Below are 17,982 nucleotides of genomic sequence, written 5' to 3' on the forward strand. Positions count from 1 at the left end.
TCTAAAAATATCACATGTAGGTTTTGCACATCATCACCATTAATAAATATCCGCAAGTTTTTAATAAAGTAATTTCTTACATTATTCTTGGATGGCGAATTTTTTAAGATTAAATTGAAATATGAAGAGTAGGGGAATATGTTCAATGTTCCTAAAGTTCCCAGCTGGGTGGGAACTTCAGGAACATTGGTTCCTAAATTTGGCTGGCCCATGGATTATCTAAGAATACATGAAGAACATACATTCCCTACACGCACACGCGCGTGTGCACACACACACACACGATGTACACACACAAGTTTTCTTTGAGATATTACTAAGAATTAAATTGCTAAGGACCCTCAGACTTTCAATTCCTTCTCTTCTTTAGCCATGAACATAGTTTGCTCCTAAATTAAGAGCTCTCCTCTCAATTATATGGAAACGAATATGAGGTTGGAGAAGCAAGGAGGCAAAACAAAAAGAAAAAGGAGGAAGTAATAGAAAAGAGAATTCTCATACATTGCTGGTGAAAGTGTAAAATTATATAACTACTTAGGCAAACTCTGTGGCAGTTTCTACTCAAGTAAAATATATGCCACTCTTATGATCCAGTGTTTTCGCTCATAAATACTTACCCAAAACAAATGAAAACAAATGTCCACATAAAGATTTTTACACAAATGTTCATAGCAGCTTAATTTACAGTAGCCCCAACCTAGAAACAACCCAAATGTCCATTAACACTGGAATGGATAAACAAATTCTACCAGCAACAGCACAGATGAATCTCAAAAAACATGCAGAACAGACACAAAAGAATATTGGGCTCCGTTGTTTTTTTTTTTAATTCTTCTGTTTTATGTTTTTTAAATTATTTTTTGTTTCTTCCGTTTTTATAAAGTTTTAGAAGAGACAAATAGGCAAAACTATTCTAGGGTGCTAGAAATCAGAATAGTGGCAAACTTTAGCGAGTGATTGGTGATTACTCCCTCGCAATGGGCACAAGAGGACTTTCTGGGGTGATGGAAATATTCCACATCATGCCTAGGAAGTAGTTACATAGGTGTATACATAGGTAAAATGTCAGTGAGCTATATGTTTAAAATCTGTGCCTTGTACTAAATGTCGATTATATTTCAATTTAAACTAGAGAGATAGAATAGATAAAGGAAAGGAAATTAGAAAAATCAAACCATGACAGGGCTAGAGAAGAGAGCTGCAAGTTAGAGAATGTCTAAGTTCTCAACCCATAATGTTATTAAATTCTCCATCCCATTTTCAAATAAAATAATTTTTTAAAATCTATTTTGATTCCAAATGAGGTCACCAAATATCGCAGTAGTTTCCCAGGCTCTGCCTTTTGCTAAGGACCTGGTAAACATCCTGAGAAGGCTGAATTTGTGCCCTGAAACCATAGTGTGCTTCACTGACATACAGCCTATGCAGTAGCACAGGACTCTGAGCTCAGAAAGGGTTTAATGCTCTGCTGTCGGAGTCTTAAAATTCTTAAAAATTTTATCTTTGAACTTACGTTTTGCAAGTGAAGTTTGTTAGGACAATGAAGCCCATGCATCAAGAGAGGAGATATGCACAATATATGTGTCTACTACTTGTTGCTGTTCTATTTGCCACATACCATTCGTGAGGCCCATGGGCACAGAATTTCTGTGGATTAACAATGTGTGGGAGCTCTATAAGACTCAAAGCAATTGCAAGGTAGAATACTGCATCTATGACTGAGTAAAGATTAAGGCCCTGACAGCCCCCAGAGGCTATGTTATCTGCTAGAACCAGAACTTGTTTCCAAAACAGGGGGAGGGAAAAGGCAGTGGTGTCCTAAGAAACAACAATCACCAAGGAACTTTATCATATCCTTTCTTACCTATGTTAATCCCTTGTATTAACCAAGTGAAAATGATGACGTAAAAGGAAAGGGAAATATAATATAAGGCAACTCATTTTTTCTTTTTTCTTTCCTTTTTCGTCATTCCTTATTCATCAGAAAGCTGAAGGTAGAATGTGTTAGTAGAATGTATGCATATCAAGAAGTGAAATAACTGTTCAGCCATCACCTCTATCTAGTTCCAAGATATTTCTATCACTCCAAAAGAACCCCTGTACCCAGAGTAGTAGTCATTTGAAACTCTTTTCACATTTACCTTCTAATTTCTCTTTGGAAATGATTAAAAGAATCTGGGTTTCAATTATAGCATTAAAAAAAAAAGTAAAATAAAAACAGTTGAGTTAGTTTTGTTCAGGGTTTCACTGTCTCGCTCTTCTCGCTGTCTGGTGAGAGAAAAATACAAAATGCAAATACAAATTATGAAATATGAATTGTGTAATTTCGGTGACTCTGCATGCAAGTAAATGCTCTGATATTTGCATTTAAAACTAACATTGCATTGCATACATGAATGGTAAAATTCATGCCAATAATTTTTTGTTTTAATTTTTCTTTACTTAGAACAATAAAACACCATTACAAGTCAGGAGAGACGAAAGAAGAAAAGAAAAATCTTTATATTTTGGTGCCTTTAAGGGCATTTTTGTTTTTGCTTTTTGATCAAGATGTCCCATCTTTTCATTTTGCACTGGGCCTCGAAAATTATGCAGCCTTAGCACAAGGAGATCAGCTTGGTGCTTTGTGGCCAGCCAGAAGGGTGGGATAGGGAGGATGGGAGGGAGGGAGACGCAAGAGGGAAGAGATATGGGAACATATGTATATGTATAACTGATTCACTTTGTTATAAAGCAGAAACTAACACACCATTGTAAAGCAATTATACTCCAATAAAAACGTTAAAAAACAAACAAACAAACCCAACAACAACAAAAAAAGAAAATTATGCAGCCTGTGTTGCCTGGAGCTGAAGCTCTCAAACAAGATGTGTATTGGGTAAAGATGGGAACAGTGAGAATAATAGGGAGATGAGTGGGGCGGACACCTAGGGGCCCCTCTTAACCTCATAGACTCAGTACCTGGGCTGCAGAAGGAATTCATCCTGAAGTAGGACAGTCAGAGAACACAGGCAGAGACAGGGAAGACTGGTAATAGAAAGCAGTCTGATTTCGAGAGTAGTATTGTGTGCTGTTTCTTCCAGTGTCTTTTTCTTTTTTTTAACTTTTTATTTTATATTGGAGTACAGCTGATTAACAACGCTGTGATACTGTCAGGTGCACAGCAACGGGACTCAGCCGTACATATACGTGTATCCATTCTCCCCCAAACTCCCTTCGCATCCAGGCTGCCACATAACATTGAGCAGAGTTTCCTGTGCTCTACAGTAGGTCCTTGTCTTCCAGTGTCTTCTGACCCAGGCTTACAAGATGATGGCTCCAGGTGGGATATTGTGAGAAACTAACAGAGCACTTCAGAGAAGTCCTACAACAAGAGAACTGTTGTAAGTGGCAGGAGGCTTGGTTTAAGGTTTGAGGACTAATACCACTGTCAACACTGGTGGAGCATGGGGGCTGGTGGATCTTTCTCCTTCCTAGAGTGGGGTGTTACTTATTAGGTCTTCTGGGGTGTGGATGAGAGGAGTAACTTTGGTATGGAGGCTACAACAGAGCCTGAAGTCGGTTCAGCTCATTGGGAGCCAAAGGGTCAATAAAAGCTGAGGAATCCCAGCTATACAAACTTGGAGATGAACTCTAACAGGGACTGTGGAGGTTTTAAAACATGGCCCCAAATGCTTTGGCTCTCCTCCCATTGAGAGGTAGCTCTGTGTTTGCTTGACCAATGGAATATGGCAGAATTGATGCTATGATAGTTTCCAGCTCCAGGCAGACTCCACTTCCCATCTCTTTGGGATACTGGCCCTAGGAACCCATTCATTATGCCATGAGGAAGTTGAAACAGCTTGTGGAGAGGTTTACATGGGAAGGAATCATGTCCCCCAGTTGTCATCACTGGCGGATTCTCAGCATCGTCAGCATCAACTAACCAGATGTGAGGGTGAGCCATCTTGGAAGTGAATCTTCCAGGTTCCAAATGACCTGCTCCAGTTGACACTGCATGGAGCAGAGACAAGCCTTCCTTGTTAAACCCTACTCAAATTGCAGACTTGTGAGCTAAATAAGATTGTTGTTGCTTAAAACTACTGAGTTTTGGCATGGCTTTTTGTGAGGCAATGGATAACTGGTATACAACTTGGGTTCTACTGGGAGAAAGGTGGACTTGGTTTAGGTCTGAAGTTCTAACATTTCCACCTATGAGAAGTCTGCAGAGTATAGAGGTTAATCATATAGTCCCTGGAGTTAGAACTTCTTGGTTAAAATTCCCAGTTCTGCCATTTACCAGTTGTGTGCCTGTAGGCAAGTCTCTTATACTCTCTATACCTCAGTTTCCTCACCCATAAAATAGGACAATAATGATAACAATGATAAACCTACCACATTGTTGTCAAGGTTAAATGAGTACTTAAACAGTATCTGGCACATAGTAAGCTTTATATCATTATTTTCAGAGCAAAGGCAGCTTCATAATCTTTTTAAATTATTCCTTACCTGTGATTTCACTCTTTAGAGTAGCTGAGCTTGAGAAAATACAATTTAACTTTTTACACATTTAGTAATGACCTCTTTATTCAGATTCCACTGTCAGTCTGCTTTTATTTATTTATTTATTTTTAAGTATACACATTTGTTCTATTTCTTTTTCTTTTTGGCTGCATTGGGTCTTAGTTGCTGCACACTGGATCTTCGTTGCGGTGTGCGGCCTTCTCTCTAGTTGGTGGCACGCAGGCTCTGTAGTTGTGGTGCACAGGCTCTGTAATTGTGGCGTGCGGGTACCAGAAAGCGTGGGCTCTGTAGTTTGCAGCACGTGGGCTCTCTAGTTGAGGTGCACAGGCTCAGTAGTTGCGGCTTAGTTGCCCTGGGGCATGTGGGATCTTAGTTCCCCTACCAGGGATCGAACCTGTGTCCCCTGAATTGGAAGGTGGATTCTTTACCACTGGACCACCAGGGAAGTCCCTTTCAGTCTGCCTTTTTACGTTTTACAAGATAATGTTTTATTTATATTTAGAAAAAAAAATCAGCACAAAGGTGATAGGGATGGAGTGAGTTCATGCTGAAAGCCCACCTGGTGGATTTCAGGCTTTCAGGTAAGCACATCATCTCATGCCTCCATTCTGTAACCTCTACTAATTTTGTATTACTTTCTTGATTATAAACGTTATAGATGAGCTCTGGATTATGGGAACACAGGTATTAGTTATGTTTTTCTCTGCACTTTTCTGTATTTTAACATTTCTCAAAGTTAAAAAAGAAAAAACACAATACATGTTTATTATTTAAAATCTGGAAAATACAAAATAGTAAAATAATTACTCATAATTTAACCACCTGGAGGTTACTGTTAAATGTCAGTACCCATTTCTTAGTGAAGGGAAAATGGACCAACCATCTAAGAGTTTTATGAAGGTTAGGGAGGTGGCATCTGAAAGCAGAGGAAAGTACTGCACTTGAAAACAAGTGATAGCAGATCCTTAAAAATAAGTCAGGGGCCGTAAAGGCGTACTTGACGCAGATGAAGAACAGTAAAATTTTAAGACAATCAGAACATTACAACACAATGGTAATAATTTATGCAACACTTTTAATTCCATATGAACACGTTTCAGAACTTTGCCATTCTAATTCACAAAACCATTTACTCCAAAAAATATCCACTCTCTAATAACCATCAAGGACCTACTGTGTAGCACAGGGAACTATACTCAATATTTTGTAATAAGCTATAAGGGAAAAGAACCTGAAAAAGAATATATATATGGCTGAATCACCTTGCTATATACCTGAAACTAACACAACATTGTAAACCAACTATACTTCAATTTTAAAAAATCCTCTCTCAGGCTTCCCTGGTGGCGCAGTGGTTGAGAGTCCGCCTGCCGATGCAGGGGACACGGATTCGCGCACCAGTCTGGGAAGATCCCACGTGCCCCGGAGCGGCTGGGCCCGTGAGCCATGGCCGCTGAGCATGCGCGTCCGGAGCCTGTGCTCCGCAACGGGAGAGGCCCCAACGGTGAGAGGCTCGCGTACAGCATAAAAAAAAAAAAAAAATCCTCTCTCTAAAAATTAAAAATTATATATATTAAAAAAACACTCTCATAAAACAATTTTCCTTTGGTTCTGTAAGTAGCAAAATGCTTTTTGCATATTTATTTCTTCACCCAATTTATGAATGATAAAGTTATCTCTATAGGAATTTCTGCCAGTTGGTTTCCTCTGACCCAAGTGGACCTCTTGGGTGATTAAAATTATACTCCTGGTTCCTTCTAGATGGAGGCGATGGCATGGAGATTGCACCAAAAGGAAGGTGGTTTCAAATCGTGATTTGGCCACCTAGCTTGAAGCAGAGGCAGCTGAAAGCTCTGCTCCTGAGACAGGAACCCCACAAATGCAGAGGATGTCCTCCAGCCCCACCCAGTGCTTGCTCACAGCAAAACTGTCCTAATACAGGATAGAGGCAGTTTGTGGGTTTTGGCTTTAAAATATCACACCATTTCTCTCTCCCTAAACCTCATCCCCTAGAGACCAGACTCAACTGGATTGGGACCCTCCTGTTGGCAGTAAAAACTTTCTTCAGCATTCCTCCATAACAGGGTGCCAGGATGCATGCTGCTGTAGAAAGTTGTCGTTTTGGCAACTTTGGAAAGTTGCTGTGAGAGAAGCAAGGAAATGGAAGGGTTGTATAACTTTATCTCAGTGAGGCAGGAACTAAGGTTCAGCTGGAGTGATGGATTGGTTAGAAGGCTTGAAGAAAGGGGTAAGGGCTGGGGAATCAGTGCTGAGGGAAATGGGAGAAGCTGATCACGCAGCTCCAGAAGACCTGAAATGGAGACTTGTAAATTTGTAATAGGGTCAGTCAGCATGGTTCTGGGATTTTCGGCAGGAGAGTCCCCAAATACAGACAGAGAACCCTCTGAAAACAAAATCACTGCAAAGGAAGGGTTGAGAACATGAGTGATTTGGGGAGTTTTAGAGCATCCAAAATACAATCAAGATTTAGCTTTATTAGATAATGAGATCTAGCAGATCTCAATTTTTCTAAAAGAAAAATACTACAAAGAGGTTTCTCTTTAATCCAGAAATTCTCCTTTAGCTGAGGGAGAAGTGGGAGTAGTTGCCCTTCACAGACCCTCCCAGTACCACAACAGCCAAGGGCAGGATAGCCCCTGAGGGTGAGCTGGGAATTTGTGAGGGTGTTTTCTTGATTGTTACAAAGATAGCATTTAGTAAAGCTAAATCTAATCAACCTCACTTCTCTTGCTTGGCTTTAAGGTACGCTGAATTTTCTAGGAAGGCAACTACTGAATAAACTGAAGGAAAACTGTACCTCCTTTTATGGAGAACTTTACCAAGAAGCATTCAGATCTTTCCAAATAATACCACTAGTAACATGTCAGCTAATGTTATTTAAATCAATATAATACACTTGTTTTAGTCTGCACTTGTAGCTTTCGCAGTCAATAATTCCACATATGGGAACTGTTAGGAGATAAACAGAGGCATATTAAAAATTTTAAGAGTTTAGGCAAAAATTGATTAGAATTGGGCAGCATCCAATCTAGCAGGTAGAAAGGAGCTCTGAGGAGCTGTACAACATGAAACACTTATCTGTAGAAGGGTGTAGGAACAAGGAAGTTACAGGAGGCAAAAAAGCCTTTTGTTATTGCAAAGTTACTTTCCTTCAGGGGGTGGCAGGAATCTATCAGGCAGCACTAGTACCTAACTAGTGCTGATCAGATGATTCCTGATTAACTGGTTTAAGATTCCATTTCTGCGAGAACAGAAACTGTAACTAAGTCTTGGTTTGGCAACATGGGCCTTAGCATAAGTGATTCATTTGGGGCCTGTTATCTTATTTTTTAACACTACAAACATATGAGTAGCCCATTATTCATTCCTTTTAGTAAAACTGTGACTAAGCATTTACACACTGAACTGTGTTTTATGATAAATGACTTCCAGTTTATTAGAGTAACGGGGGCAACACAAAACATTTATTATTAAAAAAGGGAGGGAGGAGGGAGTAGATTCGTAGAGCTAAGACCCACTGGGCCTAGTGTAAGACCTTTTTACTTTGGGATCAATAGAACCTTTCAGAACATCATGAAAACCAGGAGACTTCTTATAAGTTCTATATATAAGCATAAACATTTGCATAAGCACCCTATGCTTTGTATATGCAAATAGAGTCATTTTTAAGGGATATTTGGAAGATGAGGTACTGGAGGAGGGTGTGTGAATAGTTTCATAAATAAGGTAGACTTGCTAGGGTGTAAACAGAAAACAACCTTTATTCTTTTGCAGCCTTGTGTTTAAACTGTCTAGAATGGTTCTTGTCTGTCTCAGCACAAAATCTTGGGCATGTTGCATAGTATTTTCACTGTCACTTTCAGATAATAAATAGGCCAATTCGGTCCAATAATCTATATTTCAAGCTCCCACCAAGTCAAGCTCCCTCCTTAGGCTCTAATCTTTTCAGATTTTAAACCTTTAGTGGGGGGAGGGGTGTGGTCAGTTTCTTCCCTGTTTTCTACTCCCCTACCCCCAATGTCAAGGTTGCATTGCCTCTTGTTTTATTGAGAGGGGAATGGGAAGAGGAAACTGGGACAAGGGGCTGAAAGGTGTTACACAGTTGTAATCTGGTGTTGGTGCCTTGTGGATTGGACAGATTCCAAATGCTGATTCTCTCCCACAGAGTGCTTTTCTAAAAACTTAGTAAACCCTTCCTACTTTGAGAATATCTAACCTTAAAAACTATATTCGTAGGCTCCTACTGGCTCCTCTACAGGCCATGTGTGATCCTCCCTTGGCCCCTGGTTTTGACAAAGATTCTCTCCTTAACTGCATTCTAGCGAGGCACCTCTGAGCCCTCTCTCCAGAAGGGCTCAACCTTGGCCTATAAAGATTAGAACAAATGCAAACATAGTTTCTAACAGCTCAAGGCCGCATCCCTAGGATGAGCCTCACTCCCTTAAAGTGCCTCCCTAGAAACCTCAAGGCTGCCAAAAGAATTGACTGTTCCAGCCAACACCTGCAGATAGAGCCTTGCCTCCTAGTCTCTGCGGAAACATAGACGTCTAGCTTTGATAAGGGCCAGTTAACAAACACAGATGGGTTTCACAGGCACCAACTTGCTCTCCCAGCTTTTTATAATTTTTCACCTCCCTGACTCTATTGAACCTCTGCTCTCCCCTCTTCCACTATTCTTTTAAACTGCCCAGCCACCTCTGAACAAACTCAACTCAAAGTTGAGTTCAGTTCACACTGGACTCTTTTTCCTATTGCAGTAGTATAGTACTGATTAAAATTTGTCCTTACCACTTTAGAGTCCGGCTTTGCTTTACTTTGATCGTTTTCAGGGATTTCCAGTGACCCACCTCTCTGCTGAAGTCACCACACCCTTTCAGGTGGTCATCTTGGGTCAAGTCCAGCTCCCTTCTCTGAGTCCACATCTGGTTTGTGGGTCATTCATGCATCCCCTACCCCACCAAGCTTCAGGTGCAGGCCATTCCCAACACCGTTCTCTGCTTAGCTCTGTTGTCGGAAAAGCAGGTCACCACAACTTTGAGACTTTCAGGCCTGAGTCAGGTGTCCTGTCTTCCAAGCTTCCCTCTTCATTGGTTTGAGGATGGCCTAAGCACCCTCCTCCCTTTGCCCAGTACCCAGAGCATTTGGGGGGAGGGAGAATATCACCGCAATAATATAGTAGATTCTTGCTATTCATTTCTCTTTTCTTCCTACAATTTTTTTTACTCATCCTGTCTTTATTTAAACTTTTTTCTTCCAGTTTTATTGATATGTAATTGATACACGGTGCTGTGTAAGTTTAAGGTGTACAGCATAATGATTTGACTTACATACATCATGAAATGATTACCACAATAAGTTTAGTGGACGTCCATCATCTCATATAGATACAAAATTAAAGAAATAGAAAAAAATACAGATATGTATAGATACGTAGATATATTTTTTTCCTTGGGATGAGAACTCTCAGGATTTACTCTCTTAACAGCTTTCATATATAACATACTGTTACTGACCCCCAATGGATCAATGACCGTCGATGGGTCCTTTGCCCGGAGTTGCAAATGCCAATCGAAGATTTGACATAGCAGAGTAGAAACTTTATTCATTGACCAAGGAATGGGTTTTTAGGGCATGTTTTTAGAGCATGAGCTCTCCCTTCTCCCCCAGGGGAGGGGACTAAGGGAATCTTAAGGGGTAGGAGGCAGACTTGTCATCAGGGCTCTAGGAAAGGGGCAGAGATTTCCTGGAGCAGCCAGAGGCAGCTGGGGTTTGCGCAGTCTTCCACGATTCTTTGCATGTGGCACAAATTGTGCCTAGCAGGGTACACATCCCCCCTTGGGCGGAGACCTTAGCATGGTAATGAAGCAAAGGTAACTTTTGGGGCTTCCCTGGTGGCGCAGTGGTTGAGAGTCCGCCTGCCAATGCAGGGTACATGGGTTCGTGCCCCAGTCCGGGAAGATCCCACATGCCACGGAGCGGCTGGGCCCGTGAGCCATGGCCGCTGAGCCTGTGTGTCCGGAGCCTGTGCTCCGCAATGGGAGAGGCCACAACAGTGAGAGGCCCGCATACCGAAAAAAAAAAAAAAAAAAGGTAACTTTTGGACACCTCCAGGTCTCATCTGCTCAGGCATGTTCCTGTGGTCAGGTCAGAGCTGGCCGGTTCAGAGCAGTTGACCACGGCATTTCTCTTAAAGCACAGCTGCAAAACATCTCTGTCAAATACCAGGTGCTTTAGAAACAAACACAGGGATAAATTAAGGCAAGGATCCTTTAGCTCTCAGGGGCTGGTATGGATGACAATACAGCAGTGTTAATTATGTTTATCATGTTGTACGTTACATTCCTAGGATTTACTTACCTTATAACTAGAAGTTTGCTCCCTTTAACCACCTTCATCCAAGTACCCCTCCCCCTACCTTCCCCACCTCCGGCCTCTGGCAACCACAAATCTGATCTGTTTGTTTGGTTTGTTTTTGAAATATAATTGACCTACAACACTATGTTAGTCCCTGGTACACAACATAGTGATTCTATATTTCTATACATTTCAAAATGATCACAATGACCCTTCTACAATGTGAGGACACAGTGAACCAGGAAGCAGGCTCTAACCAGACACTGAATCTGCTGGTGCCTTGATCTTGGATTTTTCAGCCTCTAGAATTTGAGAAATAAATTTCTGTTGTTCATAGACCACCCAGTTTATGGTATTTTGTTATAATGACCCAAACAAACTTAAGACCGGGATTTCAGTTTTTTTGTAATTTGTTGAAAATTTCCTTGATAATTTTTACTTGATGATACTTGATGATTTTAGTGATGTTCATTATATGCAGGAATGTGTAATACTGCTTTTTTTTGGTACAAAATTATATATAAAGATTCATACACATATAATCTATTATATATAATAGATCACATAATTATGTATCATTATACTAGATTACATTATTATACAACGCATGTTTTATGTAATATATGTTACATATATATTACATATAATATGCTAAAAAATGATCACCATGTTAAATTTAGTTAGCTATCTGTTACAATACACAGATATTACATACTTATCAACTGTATTTCATACCCATGACTTATTTTGTAACTGGAAATTTGTACCTCTTAATCTCCCTCAACTATTTCTCTCTTCTCAATCTTGCCTACAATCAAACTTTGATTTTTATAAATATAGATGGGGTCATGGGTATCTTATTCCTTGTTGCACCCTCAGCATTTAGCCTGTGCCTAGGTCAGAGTAGGCTTTATGTGACTTTGTTTTTTTTAATGGATGAATGATTATGGCATCAATAAATAAATTTTTTGCATGTAAGTCAAAGCAAAGAACAACAAAGAAAATTCTAAATCGGGTTATTTTTCTGTTTCAGTTTTCTTTCTCTCTTATCCAATTTATTTTCTCATTCCAATTCTGCTTTTCTCTCACTCTTTGAGTCACCAAATTTTCCCCTCAAAGTGATTGCCTTCCTTCACCTATTCATTTTACACTTGGAAACTTTACACTTTACACTTCACCTACATTTTACACTCTGGAAGTCTGGTTGAATTCATCCTTTGCAGTAGAAAAGAATGCTAACTGTAGGGCGACTTCCCAGAGTCTTCCTCACATTCCCTTTTCATTCTGTTGAAGTGAAAAGAGCTTCTGCCCTGGATGATGGAGGACAATTGGATAGGATAAATTGCTTCTCTGTCAATTTATTTTCCACAAAAGAAATCCTCCTTTAAAGGGAAACTTATTTATAGATAGAATAAGTGAAGTTGATTTTTCTTTGGGCTAGCCGCAGTGTTGACACAAGAAGGGAGAAAAACACCAGAATTGTTACATTTATCCCATTGGTTGTTTCAGATGGTCAGTTCCTTTACCAGAAACCAAAGGTCTTTCACAATTGACTCTGGATATCATGGATGAAAGAAAACATTGCATAGTATCAGCCAGCCTAAAGGACAAAGACCCTGAATTCATAGACACTCCTAGACTGAAAGTGACAGAAACGTAACACAAACTAGTAAAGCAATAAAGGAAATTTATTTGCTTGCATTACTATGAAGTCCAGAGATGGTCATTACTTCAGGAAGGACTAGATCCAAGGACTAAAATGATGTTAGGGCTCTGATTATGTTTGCCTCTGAGAGCTACATGGTAGGCAGGATGGAAATTCCAGAGTTTCTCCACTGGAAATCCCAGATTTACACCCCGTCAATTTTTAGTAACCCCAGTAGAAAGAGAATGCTTTCCTGATAGAATCTGTAGAAAAGTCTCAGAGAAGGTTCTGATGGATCTAGCTTGAGTCAGGTGCTCCAAATCAACACTGTAGCCATGGAGATAGTATTCCAATTAGGCAGGAATAGGACACAGATCCACACTTGGAACTGAGGAGTAGGGAGGGAAATGGCTAATGGGGTGGGATCAGTCCCACTCATACTACACAGAATGGGTTCTCTTAAGAAACTGGCATTTTCTCTTAAGAAACTGGTGTTTTCAAATGGAAGGAGTGCTGGCTAGGTGCTCCACCACCATTTTTTTAAAAATTTATTTATTTACTTATTTTTGGCTGGGTCTTAGTTGCTGCACGCAGGCTTTCTCTAGTTGCAGCGAGCGGGGGCTACTCTTCGTTGCGGGGCGTGGGCTTCTCGTTGCGGTGGCTTCTTTTGGTGCAGAGCATGGGCTCTAGGCCCGCGGGCTTCAGTAGTTGTGACACGTGGGCTCAGTAGTTGTGGCTCACGGGCTTAGTTGCTCTGCAGCATGTGGGATCTTCCTGGACCAGGACTTGAACCTGTGTCCCCTGCATTGGCAGGCAGATTCTTAACCACTGCACCACCAGTGAAGTCCTCCCCCACCATTTTTTTTTTAAAAGTCTGCACTTTAAACTTCTTTCAAGTCTGAAACTTAAAAGATGGCAATTCTTCAAACTACTCTGTTATCCATTCTAATAGTAAATTTCTACCAGAAATCATCTCTTTATTTCCAATCAAGATCACTCATGCTCTAATTTATAAGCACACATACTTTTGTTGGAATTTTGACAGAGATGTCAAACAACTGTGACAACTTTGCTTTAATGACTTAATGGCTTGGAAAGAGAGAAAATTAGGAAGAAAAAGAAAAAAAAAGGAGGAAAAGACACAAATAAAATAGATGCAAAATAACTCCAAGAGTGAAGCAGGATAGTTATGACTGAGACAATCAGTAGCCTTAGCTATCATTGGAGTCAGCGCTGGAGGTCACTGAAATTAACACTGAGATATAGGGCTTATGGAAACCCAGCTGAGTTCTATTTCTTGCCCACTTGAGTTTGTGATCTGAGATTCATACTCACTACATGTCCCAATCTGAATTGTGATTTCCATCTTCCACCTAATTTGTTTCTCTGCTTTGATTTCATAGCTCAGAAAATGCCACCAGCATCAACACAGGTGACCAAATTAGAAACTAGTTTTTTCTTGCCTTACCTTCACAAACATTTAAACATAACATTTTCTGTATCCACTCTTGAATCTTTTCATATCTTTCTCTGTCCATTCACCTATTCACTCACTCAGTTCCTCATGAAATCCAGAGTCAAGTGGGTGAGGCATATATCAAACAAATAACCATAAAAGTAACTGTTGAACTTATAGTTACGATCGGTGCTATAAGGGAGAGTACAAGGGGAACTAGGGGGTCAGGGACGACTACCTAAGGAAGTGACATTTAGGCTGAAACTTGAAAGCTCGTAAGAACTGGTGGCAGAAAGTGGGAGATCACGTGTGTTCCAGCCAAAAGGAACAGTTTGTGTGATGACCCTTTACACAATCGTGGTGTGTTAGAAGAATCGTGGAGGAGAATTATGGTGTGTAGGAGAAACTGAAAGATGGCCACAGCAGTCTTAAGGCATCATCATCTTTCACCTGGATTACTGCCATAGCATTTTAGCTTTTCCCTTTGTAGAGTTTCATTTTCCTAATCTCTTCTTCAGAGGATTACAAGGAGGCTCTTTGTAAAACATGAATCCAACATGTCTCTTTCTTACTTAAAATAAAGATTCTCCAAAGCCTTCAAGATAAATACCTAATCTCCCTAGCACAGGGTCAAGGCTCTTGGGATGTGTTCTCTGTGTTGTTCTCTGGTCCTCCCTCATGGCTCCTAGCAGTCTGTGGTGGCAGTCACTTCTTTCACATCTTTGGAAATGCCTTGCTCTGGTTTATTTTCATCTTTGCACCTCTGGCTCTGCAACAGATTTTAACTGGAAGGCCCTTGCCTCCCAGAATTCTGTTCAACTCATCAGACTCAATTTTTTAAAGGCTTCTTTAGAAGCCACCTCACAGCACTCTGCATACCTCTAACATAGCACTTGGGATAAAGTCTTGAGATCCATACACTTGACAAATGTTGAGTGGTTACTATTGCTAGCACTGTTCTAGGCACTGGAGGATAAGCAGTGAACAAAACAGATATTATGTCAGCTTCATCCCTCAGATTGTAAGAATCTGGAGGACAGATTGTGTTTTAATTATTTCTGTATCCTCAACAGCACAACAACAGTGCCTCACATAATTAAATCTGAATTGAATTGAGCTAATATTCAAGCCAAGGTCTGCCTAACTCCAAAGCCCCATGATCTTTCCATTACTATGTGGAATCCAGGTGAATCTGAGTCTATTAAAGTAAAAGTAGTAACACTATTAATGAAAACTGGCAGCATGGATCGCATCTATCTAGGACCTGGTTCATCATAAATGCTCAATAAATAATGTTATTTTGCCAAATCTTCCTTTTAAACTACCATCCTTGGCTCAATGGGTCACCCTCTGGCATATTACCATAATTTTTCCACCACTTCCCTCTCCTTCCTCTCCAAACACACTCTCTAAATTCAGAAACATTTATTACTCTACAGTTTATAGAAGAAAAAATCAGATACAATCTAAATGTTCTTCCATAAGACACTGGTTAAATAAGGTGAATTCTTCCAATGGATTATTACACAGTTCTTAAAAATAAGTTAGCACTAAGTGTACTGACATAGAAAGATGTCCATACATTACTAAGTTGAAAAAACAAATTGCAGAATAGTATGTATAGACCAATTTGTTAAAATATATATATGTACAACACGTATGCATAGGAAAAAATCTACAAGGATCACAACAAACCGTTCACAAAAGCTTAACTCTGGAGGTATAGTAGGATTTTACTTCTAATTTATTATTTTTTTAATTTATTTTTTTAAACCAGATGTCCACTCATAAAGGATTGCTTTTATTTTTTATTAATTTATTTTTATTTATTTATTATTTTTGGCTGTGTTGGGTCTTCGTTGCTGTGCGCAGGCTTTCTCTAGTTGCAGCGAGCGGGGTCTACTCTTCATTGCGGTGCGCAGGCTTCTCTTGTTGCGGAGCACGGGCTCTAGAGTGCACGGGCTTCAGTAGTTGTGGCTCGTGGGCTCTAGAGCGTAGGCTCAGTAGTTGTGGTGCATGGGCTTAGTTGCTCCGCGGCATGTGGGATCTTCCCGGAGCAGGGCTCGAACCCATGTCCCTTGCATTGGCAGGCAGATTCTTAACCACTGTGCCACCAGGGAAGCCCACTTCTAATTTATATAGTCTTTTTTTTCAAAACAAAAAACTTTTTAGTAAAGTATAGCTGATTTACAATGTTGTGTTAGTTTCAGGGGTACAGCAAAGTGATTCCGTTATGCATAGTTATATATCTGTTCTCTTTCAGATTCTTTTCCATTATAGGTTATTACAAGATATTGAATATAGTTCCCTGTGCCATACAGGGAACTTGCCATCCCTGTGCCAAGTAGGCCCTTATTGCTTATCTTTTTTTTTTTTTGCTTATCTTCTATTTTATATATAGTAGTGTGTATATGTTAATTCCAAACTCCTAATTCATCCCTCCCCGCTCCTTTCCCTTTTGGTAACAAGTTTGTTTTCTATGTCTGTGAGTCGGACAGTGGTTCTTAATTTAGAGACAACCCTGACTCTCCTGGATCATTGTCAGATGGGCTACAGGGGTCTGTGCACCCTCTGACAGAGCATGTACCTTTTGTATGTATGTAGAAATGTACTTTTTTTCCCCCTGGGGATGGTGTACATCATTACCATTAGATTCTCACAATGATCCTTGACCTAAAATAAATTGAGCCATCTATGCAGAGTACTGATGCTTAGGATGTCCTCAATGAATGTTATTTATCTCCAATAGGTTTTTTTTTTTAATGTTTAAATGTTTTATGGAAGTATAGTTGATTTACAATGTTGTGTTAGTTTCTGGTATACAGCAAAGTTATTCAGTTGTATATTTGTATACAACTGAAAAAGATATATGGTCTTTTTCAGATTCTTTTTCATTATAGTTTATTACAAGATATCGAATATAGTTCCCTGAGCTATACAGTAGGACCCTGTTGTTTAATTTATAAACTTTTGTATTATTTGATTTTATAATAAACTTGTATCACTTTCATAATTAAAAAGGAAGAAAAAGGTGAAAATTTAAAAGATGCTCTGATAACATAAACTATTACCATATTAATTCCTATGAATTTTTTAAAAGCCAGTTAGTGTGAACACAGCTTCTGGTCTTAGTAAAGTTGAAGTGATCTATGATTGTTTAATTCTGAAACTTAAAGGCTTAATACTAGGTATCAAAATGAGAAATCTTTAGTTTTACTTCCATATCTGATATCCTTTGACTGGCTTTTGATCATGCCATTTAGCCTCCAGTCTGTATCCCTATAGGCTCTTTAGGCAATTAGACTCAGTGTTACAAGAGGCATTAATGCATTTAAGTAGTATTGGAGTAGTATTGGAGGGGCAGGGGTTTCCACTGAGTTGCACTGGGAAGCTATTGATTCAATAAAGTTTCTAAAGTACATGATTTCCTTTCACAAAATGGGTATTCCGAACCAAAAGTTTTGGAGGGTGCTACCCCAAAATGAATTTGGAAAGCTAAGAGGATAAACACCAGGGAAATGCCATCACAGAGAATATTCCTAAGCAGTGTCCCCCATATTTATTGTACCTAGAATCAAGAGGTAGCAGAGTCGCCCAGCTCTTGACTGAATTTCTCTCATGTCACTCGGTCAGTAACAAGGTGCAGGGGGTGGTGGCAATTACACCTCCAGGGTTCCTCGTATTCCATTTCTAGAGATGACAGAGGAAACAACATATTGAAATAGATCACAAATCTTTTAAAAATTCTACAAAACGTTTTCTTCACTTTATGTACAACGATTTACATGCATTTATTCCTGCTGTAGCTTTAAAATTATAGATGCCATGCAAGAAGAGTCTGTGTTTTGGAAGTTACATATTGGAAAGAACATTTAAAAATTTTGTTGATAATTGTGTTCATGCTAATAGTGTTCCTCCATACCTTCTAGGACAGAGGGAGAAATACAGACGTGGAAGTGCCAATTAGGAAAACTGGGCCACCCATAACTGGACCTGGGAGGAA

Source organism: Delphinapterus leucas, chromosome 3 (assembly GCF_059928025.1).
Source record: "Delphinapterus leucas isolate spDelLeu-1000000601 "Yukka" chromosome 3, BTC_Dleu_Yukka2, whole genome shotgun sequence".
NCBI classification, from domain to species: Eukaryota; Metazoa; Chordata; class Mammalia; order Artiodactyla; family Monodontidae; genus Delphinapterus; species Delphinapterus leucas.